Here is a 15,162-nt window from a genome sequence, read left to right on the forward strand (position 1 = left end):
ACTCTCACTATTATGTTAGATCCACTATGGACTGGACTCTCACTATTATGTTAGATCCACTATGGACTGGACTCTCACACTATTATGTTAGATCCACTATGGACTGGACTCTCACACTATTATGTTAGATCCACTATGGACTGGACTCCCACTATTATGTTAGATCCACTATGGACTGGACTCTCACTATTATGTTAGATCCACTATGGACTGGACTCTCACTATTATGTTAGATCCACTATGGACTGGACTCTCACTATTATGTTAGATCCACTATGGACTGGACTCTCACACTATTATGTTAGACCCACTATGGACTGGACTCTCACTATTATATTAGATCCACTATGGACTGGACTCTCACACTATTATGTTAGATCCACTATGGACTGGACTCTCACACTATTATGTTAGATCCACTATGGACTGGACTCTCACTATTATGTTAGATCCACTATGGACTGGACTCTCACACTATTATGTTAGATCCACTATGGACTGGACTCTCACACTATTATGTTAGATCCACTATGGACTGGACTCTCACTATTATGTTAGATCCACTATGGACTGGACTCTCACTATTATGTTAGATCCACTATGGACTGGACTCTCACTATTATGTTAGATCCACTATGGACTGGACTCTCACTATTATGTTAGATCCACTATGGACTGGACTCTCACACTATTATGTTAGATCCACTATGGACTGGACTCTCACTATTATGTTAGATCCACTATGGACTGGACTCTCACAATATTATGTGAGACCCACTCGACATCCATTGCTTTCGGTCTCCCCTAGAGGGGGGGGGTTACCCACATATGCGGTCCTCTCCAAGGTTTCTCATAGTCATTCACATCGACGTCCCACTGGGGTGAGTTTTTCCTTGCCCTTATGTGGGCTTTGTACCGAGGATGTCGTTGTGGCTTGTGCAGCCCTTTGAGACACTTGTGATTTAGGGCTATATAAATAAACATTGATTGATTGATTGATTGAGGAGGTGAAGAAGGAGGTGAAGAAGGAGGTGAAGGAGGAGGTGAAGCAGGAGATGAAGGAGGAGGTGAAAGAGGAGGTGAAAAAGGAGGAGGTGAAGAAGGAGGTGAAGGAGGAGGTGAAAGAGGAGGTGAAAAAGGAGGAGGTGAAGAAGGAGGTGAAGAAGTAGGAGGTGAAGGAGGAGGTGAAGAAGGAGCATGAAGACAAGCACTGTGCTTACCAGGGACAGCGTCTGGCTCCATGGCGGCCTGATGGCGTCCTGATGGCGGCGTGTCAGCATCATGATGTGGGAGCACTTGGAGCCCAGACGGACGTGACACACACTTTGTAGCGCGTGCCGCCCACGCCTGAGGCGGGCCTGGGCACACGGAGCGTGGTGAGGTGACACATGACGGCTCGTCCTGCCACATGTCAGTCACGTCTCGCTCGCCCCTCTCTCTCTTACTCAAGCCATGAAAACCTTTGTCTGTTCAACCAACACAACATCACTGCAGTTACAGTCAACTACCTTCTTCTTTACCTTCTTGTGTACCTTCTTGTGCACCTTCTTGTGTACCTTCTTGTGTACCTTCTTGTGTACCTTCTTATTTACCTTCTTGTTTACTTTCTTGTGTACCTTCTTGTTTACCTTCTTGTTTACCTTCTTGTGTACCTTCTTGTGTACCTTCTTGTGTACCTTCTTATTTACCTTCTTGTTTACTTTCTTGTGTACCTTCTTGTTTACCTTCTTGTTTACCTTCTTGTGTACCTTCTTGTTTACCTTCTTGTGTACCTTCTTGTGTACCTTCTTGTTTACCTTCTTGTGTACCTTCTTGTTTACCTTCTTGTGTACCTTCTTATTTACCTTCTTGTTTACTTTCTTGTGTACCTTCTTGTGTACCTTCTTGTTTACCTTCTTGTGTACCTTCTTGTGTACCTTCTTGTTTACCTTCTTGTGTACCTTCTTGTTTACCTTCTTGTGTACCTTCTTATTTACCTTCTTGTTTACTTTCTTGTGTACCTTCTTGTGTACCTTCTTGTTTACCTTCTTGTTTACCTTCTTGTGTACCTTCTTGTGTACCTTCTTGTGTACCTTCTTATTTACCTTCTTGTTTACTTTCTTGTGTACCTTCTTGTTTACCTTCTTGTTTACCTTCTTGTGTACCTTCTTGTTTACCTTCTTGTGTACCTTCTTGTGTACCTTCTTGTTTACCTTCTTGTGTACCTTCTTGTTTACCTTCTTGTGTACCTTCTTATTTACCTTCTTGTTTACTTTCTTGTGTACCTTCTTGTGTACCTTCTTGTTTACCTTCTTGTGTACCTTCTTGTGTACCTTCTTGTTTACCTTCTTGTGTACCTTCTTGTGTACCTTCTTATTTACCTTCTTGTTTACTTTCTTGTGTACCTTCTTGTTTACCTTCTTGTGTACCTTCTTGTGTACCTTCTTGTTTACCTTCTAGTGTACCTTCTTGTGTACCTTCTTATTTACCTTCTTGTTTACTTTCTTGTGTACCTTCTTGTTTACCTTCTTGTGTACCTTCTTGTGTACCTTCTTGTGTACTTTCTTGTTTACTTTCTTGTGTACCTTCTTGTGTACCTTCTATTTACCTTCTTGTTTACTTTCTTGTGTATCTTCTTGTGTACCTTCTTATTTACTTTCTTGTGTACCTTCTTGTTTACCTTCTTGTTTACCTTCTTGTGTACCTTCTTGTTTACTTTCTTGTGTACATTCTTGTTTACCTTCTTGTGTACCTTCTTGTTTACCTTCTTGTTTACCTTCTTGTGTACCTTCTTGTGTACCTTCTTGTGTACCTTCTTGTTTACCTTCTTGTGTACCTTCTTGTGTACCTTCTTGTGTACTTTCTTGTTTACTTTCTTGTTTACTTTCTTGTGTACCTTCTTGTTTACCTTCTTGTTTACTTTCTTGTGTATCTTCTTGTGTACCTTCTTATTTACTTTCTTGTGTACCTTCTTGTTTACCTTCTTGTTTACCTTCTTGTGTACCTTCTTGTTTACTTTCTTGTGTACCTTCTTGTTTACCTTCTTGTGTACCTTCTTGTTTACCTTCTTGTTTACCTTCTTGTGTACCTTCTTGTGTACCTTCTTGTGTACCTTCTTATTTACCTTCTTGTTTACTTTCTTGTGTACCTTCTTGTGTACCTTCTTGTGTACCTTCTTGTTTACTTTCTTGTGTACCTTCTTGTTTACCTTCTTGTTTACCTTCTTGTGTACCTTCTTGTGTACCTTCTTGTGTACCTTCTTGTTTACCTTCTTGTGTACCTTCTTATTTACCTTCTTGTTTACCTTCTTGTGTACATTCTTGTGTACCTTTTTGTGTACCTTCTTGTGTACCTTCTTGTGTACCTTCTTCTTTACCTTCTTGTTTACCTTCTTGTTTACTTTCTTGTGTACCTTCTTGTTTGAATTATTGTTTACCGACTTGTGTACCTTATTGTTTACTTTCTAGTGTATGTTGTTGTGTTGGTTATTGTGTACTTTCTTGTTTAAATTCTTGTTTAAGTTCTTGTTTATATACATACTGTATATATGACATCATACTACACACATACATAATACATACTGTATATACGTATGACATCATACTACACACATACATAATATATACTGTATATGTGACATCATACTACACACATACATAATATATACTGTATATGTGACATCATACTACACACATACATAATACATACTGTATATACGTATGACATCATACTACACACATACATAATATATACTGTATATGTGACATCATACTACACACATACATAATACATACTGTATATACGTATGACATCATACTACACACATACATAATACATACTGTATATATGACATCATACTACACACATACATAATACATACTGTATATGTGACATCATACTACACACATACATAATACATACTGTATATGTGACATCATACTACACACAGTAGTAATCATACAGTTGTAATAATACAGTAATAATAATTAATAAATGATAAATAAATAAGTCAATAACTAATATTATTGAGTCAATAAGTAATATAATCATGAATTCAATAAATATGAAGTCAATAAATATTAATATAAACTCAATAACTAATATTAATATAAAGTTAATAACTAATATTATCATGACGTCAAGAAGTAAAATGAATTTAAAGTCAAGAACTAACATTAATATAAAGTTAATAACTAATATTATCAAGAAGTCAAGAACTGGACCCACGTCACATGACCATGTTGTCACATGACCATGTTGTCACATGACCATGTTGTCACATGACCAAACTGCTGTTTCTGCTTGTGTTTGCACGTGCGTGTGTGTGTGTGTGTGTGTGTGTGTGTGTGTGTGTGTGTGTGTGTGTGTGTGTGTGTGTGTGTGTGTGTGTGTGTGTGTGTGTGTGTGTGTGTGTGTGTGTGTGTGTGTGTGTCCATCTGGTCAAATATGTAGAAGCAACAGCACAAACGGGATAATCCCTTGTCAACGCGTCCTGGTCTGACCCTGGACCCTGGTCTCCCCTCAAGACCCTGACAAAGGTCTAAGCCATTAGCATAATCCACTTGGCCGCAGCTCCATGACAATGATGCTTCTGTTTGCTCCTCACATCTGAGTCCACACAAGACCCAGGAACACACAACACACCTAGACCTCTCCGGACCAGGACCGGACTCTGGACTTGCTTACCTGCTGTGGAGGTCCAGGTGTGAAGATCCAGTCCTGTGGTGTGTTCATGTCATCCAACACACTTCCTCCTGTCCCAGGTGTGCAAGACACCTTCAAGACTCCACATCTGGGAATTATATTCACATCATTAAAATGAACATTCACCTCATTAAAATGAACATTCACCTCATTAAAATGAACATTCACCTTATCAAAATGAACATTCATCTTATTAAAATGAACATTAACATCATTAAAATGAACATTAACATAATTAAAATGAACATTCACCTCATTAAAATGAACATTCACCTCATTAAAATGAACATTCACCTTATTAAAATGAACATTAACATCATTAAAATGAACATTCACGTCATTAAAATGAACATTCACCTCATTAAAATGAACATTCACCTCATTAAAATGAACATTCACCTTATTAAAATGAACATTAACATCATTAAAATGAACATTCACATCATTAAAATGAACATTCACATTAATAAAATGAACATTCACCTCATTAAAATGAACATTCATGTCATTAAAATGAACATTCACGTCATTAAAATGAACATTCAGGTTATTAAAATGAACATTCACCTTATTAAAATGAACATTCAGGTTATTAAAATGAACATTCACCTTATTAAAATGAACATTCAGGTTATTAAAATGAACATTCAGGTTATTAAAATGAACATTCACATTAATAAAATGAACATTTACCTCATTAAAATGAACATTCACGTCATTAAAATGAACATTCACGTCATTAAAATGAACATTCAGGTTATTAAAATGAACATTCAGGTTATTAAAATGAACATTCACGTCATTAAAATGAACATTCAGGTTATTAAAATGAACATTCAGGTTATTAAAATGAACATTCACATCATTACTACAGTTGTAATGAAGTTATAAGTACGGTCTAAAGTGGAAAAGACATTCATTCAAACATCTTTAGTTACATTTTAAACTCTTGCTGTTGTTGTTGGAATGAGATTTACTGACTATTTTGAATGCTACACGGACATAAAGCGTAGCATTGATGGCTATTCTGAACGTTACACTGGCATAACATTTAGAATTACTGACTACTTTGAACGTTACGCCGACATAAAGCGTAGAACTGCTGACTACTTTGAATGTTACACCAACATAAACATTAGCATTGCTGACTACTTTGAATGTTACACCAACATAAACATTAGAATTACTGACTACTTTGAACGTTACACCAATACAAACATTAGAATTACTGACTACTTTGAATGTTACGCCGACATAAAGCGTAGAATTACTGACTACTTTGAACGTTACGCCGACATAAAGCGTAGAATTACTGACTACTTTGAACGTTACGCCGACATAAAGCGTAGAATTACTGACTACTTTGAACGTTACGCCGACATAAAGCGTAGAATTACTGACTACTTTGAATGTTACACCAACATAAACATTAGAATTGCTGACTACTTTGAATGTTACACCAACATAAACATTAGAATTGCTGACTACTTTGAATGTTACACCAATACAAACCTTAGAATTACTGACTACTTTGAATGTTACACCAACATAAACATTAGAATTGCTGACTACTTTGAATGTTACACCAACATAAACATTAGAATTGCTGACTACTTTGAATGTTACGCCGACATAAAGCGTAGAATTACTGACTACTTTGAATGTTACACCAACATAAACATTAGAATTGCTGACTACTTTGAACGTTACACCAATATAAACATTAGAATTACTGACTACTTTGAATGTTACGCCAACATAAACATTAGAATTGCTGACTACTTTGAATGTTACGCCAATATAAACTTTAGAATTACCGACTACTTTGAACGTTACACCAATACAAACATTAGAATTACTGACTACTTTCAATGTTACGCCAACATAAACATTAGAATTGCTGACTACTTTGAATGTTACACCAATATAAACATTAGAATTACTGACTACTTTCAACGTTACACCAATACAAACATTAGAATTACTGACTACTTTGAATGTTACACCAACATAAACATTAGAATTGCTGACTACTTTGAATGTTACACCAATATGAACTTTAGAATTACGGACTACTTTGAACGTTACACCAATACAAACATTAGAATTACTGACTACTTTGAATGTTACGCCAACATAAACATTAGAATTGCTGACTACTTTGAATGTTACACCAATATAAACATTAGAATTACTGACTACTTTGAACGTTACACCAATACAAACATTAGAATTACTGACTACTTTGAATGTTACACCAATATAAACTTTAGAATTACTGACTACTTTGAACGTTACACCAATACAAACATTATAATTACTGACTACTTTGAATGTTACACCAATACAAACATTAGAATTGCTGACTACTTTGAATGTTACACCAACATAAACATTAGAATTACTGACTACTTTGAATGTTACACCAATATAAACATTAGAATTGCTGACTACTTTGAATGTTACACCAACATAAATGTTAGAATTGCTGACTACTTTGAATGTTACACCAATATAAACATTAGAATTACTGACTACTTTCAACGTTACACCAATACAAACATTAGAATTACTGACTACTTTGAATGTTACACCAACATAAACATTAGAATTGCTGACTACTTTGAATGTTACACCAATATAAACTTTAGAATTACTGACTACTTTGAACGTTACACCAATACAAACATTAGAATTACTGACTACTTTGAATGTTACGCCAACATAAACATTAGAATTGCTGACTACTTTGAATGTTACACCAATATAAACATTAGAATTACCGACTACTTTGAACGTTACACCAATACAAACATTAGAATTACTGACTACTTTGAATGTTACACCAACAAAAACATTAGAATTGCTGACTACTTTGAACGTTACACCAACATAAACATTAGAATTGCTGACTACTATGAACGTTACACTGAAATAAAGCTTAGAATTACTATTTTGAATGTTACACCAATATAAACATTGGAATTACTGACTACTTTGAACGTTACACCAATACAAACATTAGAATTACTGACTACTTTGAATGTTACACCAACATAAACATTAGAATTGCTGACTACTATGAACGTTACACTGAAATAAAGCTTAGAATTACTATTTTGAATGTTACACCAATATAAACATTAGAATTACTGACTACTTTGAACGTTACACCAATACAAACATTAGAATTACTGACTACTTTGAATGTTACACCAACAAAAACATTAGAATTGCTGACTACTTTGAACGTTACACCAATACAAACATTAGAATTACTGACTACTTTGAATGTTACACCAACATAAACATTAGAATTACTGACTACTTTGAATGTTACACCAACAAAAACATTAGAATTGCTGACTACTTTGAATGTTACACCAACATAAACATTAGAATTGCTGACTACTTTGAACGTTACACCAACATAAACATTAGAATTACTATTTTGAATGTTACACCAATATAAAGCTGAGAATTACTTCGCTTTATGTAAGCTGGAAAGGGTTTTTAAAAATTATTATTAATGATTTGCCTAACCTAAAATGATAAGGAACCCAGGTGTACATATTTTCATAAAAACTATTATTCAATAAGTTTGCAAGCATTATATTATTAGAATTATTAATATTACTGTATTACAGTTTATTAATAAAATATTACTTTATTACAGCCAATTAATATATTACTTTGTTACAGTTTATTAATATAATATTACTTGATTACTGTGTATTAATATAATATTACTTGATTACAGTTTATTAAGTTAAAATAAATACTTTACCTGCCGTTTATCCAACAGGCGGGAGTAATGGTATCTATATTCACAGTATAAACTTGAGTTGGCTAAAATAATGTGATTTAAATCTTGACATTAATAATAAGTAGTTACAAGAAAGTGTGTGGTGAAAATATGAATAATATTTAGTTAGAAGAAGAAAATAATAATATTTAGTTAGAAGAAGAAAATAATAATATTTAGTTAGAAGAAGAAAATAATAATATTTAGTTAGAAGAAGAAAATAATAATAATATTTAGTTACAAGAAGAAAATAATATTAATATTTAGTTACAAGAAGAAAATAATAATAATAATATTTAGTTAGAAGAAGAAAATATTATCACCTTGAAACTCCAGGAAGAGATTTCTATCCAGGAAGTGATCGCTGCTTCCTCCTTCTTTTGTCTTGTGGCGGCGCTTGTGAGCATTGACAGCCAACACTGACCTCTGGCGGTGGACAGAAGAACTGCACCCAGTGGGCCCACTGAGCCCGGCAGAATTCATGAAACTTTCAAGAGATTTAAAAGAAAACTAATAAACAAACAATCTAAACTCGCAAACAGCACAAACTGACGTTAGATATTAGATATTAAATATTATATAATAAATATTACAACCTGCACTGCATCACCTCATTACAGTTTATTACTATACTATTGCATTATTACAGTTTATTGATATATTACTCTATTAGTTTATTAATATACTATTACAGTTTATTAATATACTATTACTCTATTACAGTTTATTAATATAATATTACTTTATTACATTGTTTTAATATATTACTTTATTGCAGTTTATTATAATATTACTCTATTACATTTCATTAACATATAACTTTATTACAGTTTACTAATATAGTATTACTCTTACAGTTTATTAATATATTACTTTATTAAAAAAATGAAACATATTACTTTATTGCAGTTTATTATAATATTACTCTATTACAATTTATTAATATAATATTACTCTACTACAGTTTATTAATATTTTACTGTATTACAGTTTATTAATATATTACTTTATTACAGTTTAATATATTACTCTATTACAGTTTATTAATATATTATTACTCTAAGTTTATTAATATATTACTTTATAAAAAATGTTTAACATATTATTTTATTGCAGTTTATTATAATATTACTCTATTACAGTTTATCAATATAGTATTACTCTATTACAATTTATTATCATACCATTACTTTATTACAGCTTATTAATATAATATTACTTTATTACAGTTTAATATATTACTCTATTACAGTTTATTAATATATTATTACTCTAAGTTTATTAATATATTACTTTATAAAAAATGTTTAACATATTATTTTATTGCAGTTTATTATAATATTACTCTATTACAGTTTATTAATATATTACTCTACTACAGTTTATTAATATATTACTTTATTACAGTTTATTAATATATTACTTTATTACAGTTTAATATATTACTATATTACAGTTTATTAATATAATATTACTCTTAGTTTATTAATATATTACTTTACAAAAAATGTTTAACATATTACTTTATTGCAGTTTCTTATAATATTACTCTATTACAGTTTATCAATATAGTATTACTCTATTACAATTTATTATCATACCATTACTTTATTACAGCTTATTAATATAATATTACTTTATTACAGTTTAATATATTACTCTATTACAGTTTATTAATATATTATTACTCTAAGTTTATTAATATATTACTTTATAAAAAATGTTTAACATATTATTTTATTGCAGTTTATTATAATATTACTCTATTACAGTTTATCAATATAGTATTACTCTATTACAATTTATTATCATACCATTACTTTATTACAGCTTATTAATATAATATTACTTTATTACAGTTTAATATATTACTATATTACAGTTTATTAATATAATATTACTCTAAGTTTATTAATATATTACTTTATAAAAAATGTTTAACATATTATTTTATTGCAGTTTATTATAATATTACTCTATTACAGTTTATCAATATAGTATTACTCTATTACAATTTATTATCATACCATTACTTTATTACAGCTTATTAATATAATATTACTTTATTACAGTTTAATATATTACTATATTACAGTTTATTAATATAATATTACTCTAAGTTTATTAATATATTACTTTATAAAAAATGTTTAACATATTATTTTATTGCAGTTTATTATAATATTACTCTATTACAGTTTATCAATATAGTATTACTCTATTACAATTTATTATCATACCATTACTTTATTACAGCTTATTAATATAATATTACTTTATTACAGTTTAATATATTACTCTATTACAGTTTATTAATATATTATTACTCTAAGTTTATTAATATATTACTTTATAAAAAATGTTTAACATATTATTTTATTGCAGTTTATTATAATATTACTCTATTACAGTTTATCAATATAGTATTACTCTATTACAATTTATTATCATACCATTACTTTATTACAGCTTATTAATATAATATTACTTTATTACAGTTTAATATATTACTATATTACAGTTTATTAATATAATATTACTCTAAGTTTATTAATATATTACTTTATAAAAAATGTTTAACATATTATTTTATTGCAGTTTATTATAATATTACTCTATTACAGTTTATCAATATAGTATTACTCTATTACAATTTATTATCATACCATTACTTTATTACAGCTTATTAATATAATATTACTTTATTACAGTTTAATATATTACTATATTACAGTTTATTAATATAATATTACTCTAAGTTTATTAATATATTACTTTATAAAAAATGTTTAACATATTATTTTATTGCAGTTTATTATAATATTACTCTATTACAGTTTATCAATATAGTATTACTCTATTACAATTTATTATCATACCATTACTTTATTACAGCTTATTAATATAATATTACTTTATTACAGTTTAATATATTACTATATTACAGTTTATTAATATAATATTACTCTAAGTTTATTAATATATTACTTTATAAAAAATGTTTAACATATTATTTTATTGCAGTTTATTATAATATTACTCTATTACAGTTTATCAATATAGTATTACTCTATTACAATTTATTATCATACCATTACTTTATTACAGCTTATTAATATAATATTACTTTATTACAGTTTAATATATTACTCTATTACAGTTTATTAATATATTATTACTCTAAGTTTATTAATATATTACTTTATAAAAAATGTTTAACATATTATTTTATTGCAGTTTATTATAATATTACTCTATTACAGTTTATCAATATAGTATTACTCTATTACAATTTATTATCATACCATTACTTTATTACAGCTTATTAATATAATATTACTTTATTACAGTTTAATATATTACTATATTACAGTTTATTAATATAATATTACTCTAAGTTTATTAATATATTACTTTATAAAAAATGTTTAACATATTTTATTGCAGTTTATTATAATATTACTCTATTACAGTTTATCAATATAGTATTACTCTATTACAATTTATTATCATACCATTACTTTATTACAGCTTATTAATATAATATTACTTTATTACAGTTTAATATATTACTATATTACAGTTTATTAATATAATATTACTCTAAGTTTATTAATATATTACTTTATAAAAAATGTTTAACATATTATTTTATTGCAGCTTATTATAATATTACTCTATTACAGTTTATCAATATAGTATTACTCTATTACAATTTATTATCATACCATTACTTTATTACAGCTTATTAATATAATATTACTTTATTACAGTTTATTAATATAATATTACTCTATTACAGCCGATTAATACATCCATCAATCCATCCATTTTCTACCGCTTAATCCCTTCGGGGTCACGGGGGGCGCTGGAGCCTATCTCAGCTACAATCGGGCGGAAGGCGGTGTACACCCTGGACAAGTCGCCATCTCATCACAGGGCCAACACAGATAGACAGACAACATTCACACTCACATTCACACACTAGGGACCATTTAGTGTTGCCAATCAACCTATCCCCAGGTGCATGTCTTTGGAGGTGGGAGGGGCCTATCCCCAGGTGCATGTCTTTGGAGGTGGGAGGAGCCTATCCCCAGGTGCATGTCTTTGGAGGTGGGAGGAGCCTATCCCCAGGTGCATGTCTTTATAGGTGGGAGGGGCCTATCCCCAGGTGCATGTCTTTGGAGGTGGGAGAGGCTTATCCCCAGGTGCATGTCTTTGGAGGTGGGAGGGGCCTATCCCCAGGTGCATGTCTTTGGAGGTGGGAGAGGCTTATCCCCAGGTGCATGTCTTTGGAGGTGGGAGGAGGCTATCCCCAGGTGCATGTCTTTGGAGGTGGGAGGGGCCTATCCCCAGGTGCATGTCTTTGGAGGTGGGAGGGGCCTATCCCCAGGTGCATGTCTTTGGAGGTGGGAGGGGCCTATTCCCAGGTGCATGTCTTTGGAGGTGGGAGGGGCTTATCCCCAGGTGTATGTCTTTGGAGGTGGGAGGGGCCTATCCCCAGGTGCATGTCTTTGGAGGTGGGAGGGGCCTATCCCCAGGTGCATGTCTTTGGAGGTGGGAGGGGCCTATCCCCAGGTGCATGTCTTTGGAGGGAACCCACGCAGTCTCGGGGAGAACATGCAAACTCCACACAGAAAGATTAATACAATATTACTTTATTACTGTGTATTAATATATTACTTTATTACAGTTTATTAATATAATATTACTCTATTACAATGTATTAATATATTACTCTTACAGTTTAATAATATATTACTCTATTACAGTTTATTAATATATTACTCTATTACAGTTTATTAATATATTACTCTATTACAATTTATTAATATATTACAGTTTATTAATATATTACTCGATTACAGTTTACTAATATAATATTACTCTATTATAGCTTATTAATATAATATTACTTTATTACAGTTTATTAATATAATAGTACTTTATTACAGTTTATTAATATAATGTTACTATATTACAATTTATTAATATAATATTACTTTATCACAATTTATTAATATATTACTTTATTAGCTGCGATGAGGTGGCGACTTGTCCAGGGTGTACCCCGCCTTCCGCCCGATTGTAGCTGAGATAGGCTCCAGCGCCCCCCGCGACCCCAATGGGAATAAGCGGTAGAAAATGGATGGATGGATGGATTACTTTATTAGTTTATTAATAATACTTTATTACAGTTTATTAATATAATATTACTTTATTACAGTTTATTAAAATAATATTACTTTATTACAGTAATAAAGGAGTTGTGTCACTTGAGTCAAACTCTAAAAGTTTTCCTCTCAAAGAAGGAGAATAATTCATTTTGAAGAAGCAGATTAGTGATGAGAGCATAAAGAAGTCAGCAATGAAACAGTGATCATGTGACCAGTCATGTGACCAGAGAAGAAGAGCATGTGACCAGAGAAGAAGAGCATGTGACCAGAGAAGAAGATCATGTGACCAGAGAAGAAGATCATGTGACCAGAGAAGAAGATCATGTGACCAGAGAAGAAGATCATGTGACCAGAGAAGAAGATCATGTGACCAGAGAAGAAGGTCATGTGACCAGAGAAGAAGATCAGCAATATTTGCTAACGAGGATCGTTCATCAGACGCCAAGCAGGACACACATGATGAAAGACTTGGAGGAGCAGTCCTCCTGGGACCTGCTGGACCTGCTGGACCTGCCTGGTCCACACAGGAAGATGCTTTAATTGCTGCTGCTCCAACACACATCACCACATAGTATTAGTACTACTGTGTGTGTACTCCACTGTCACACACCAAACTACATCACCACATAGTATTAGTACTAGTGTGTGTGTACTCCACTGTCACACCAAACTACATCACCACATAGTATTAGTACTAATGTGTGTGTGTGTGTGTGTGTGTGTGTACTCCACTGTCACACACCAAACTACATCACCACATAGTATTAGTACTAGTGTGTGTGTACTCCACTGTCACACATACACACCAAACTACATCACCACATAGTATTAGTACTAGTGTGTGTACTCCACTGTCACACACCAAACTACTTTACCACATAGTATTAGTACTAGTGTGTGTGTACTCCACTGTCACACACCAAACTACATCACCACATAGTATTAGTACTAGTGTGTGTGTGTACTCCACTGTCACACACCAAACTACCTCACCACATAGTATTAGTACTAGTGTGTATGTGTGTACTCCACTGTCACACACCAAACTACATCACCACATAGTATTAGTACTAGTGTGTGTGTACTCCACTGTCACACACCAACCTACATCACCACATGGTATTAGTACTAGTGTGTGTGTACTCCACTGTCACACCAAACTACATCACCACATAGTATTAGTACTACTGTGTGTGTGTGTGTACTCCACTGTCACACCAAACTACATCACCACATAGTATTAGTACTAGTGTGTGTGTACTCCACTGTCACACACCAACCTACATCACCACATGGTATTAGTACTAGTGTGTGTGTACTCCACTGTCACACCAAACTACATCACCACATAGTATTAGTACTACTGTGTGTGTGTGTGTACTCCACTGTCACATACCAAACTACATCACCACATAGTATTAGTACTAGTGTGTGTGTACTCCACTGTCACACCAAACTACATCACCACATAGTATTAGTACTAGTGTGTGTGTGTGT

The sequence above is a fragment of the Nerophis lumbriciformis genome, linkage group LG14 (assembly GCF_033978685.3).
Source record: "Nerophis lumbriciformis linkage group LG14, RoL_Nlum_v2.1, whole genome shotgun sequence".
Taxonomy (NCBI): Eukaryota; Metazoa; Chordata; class Actinopteri; order Syngnathiformes; family Syngnathidae; genus Nerophis; species Nerophis lumbriciformis.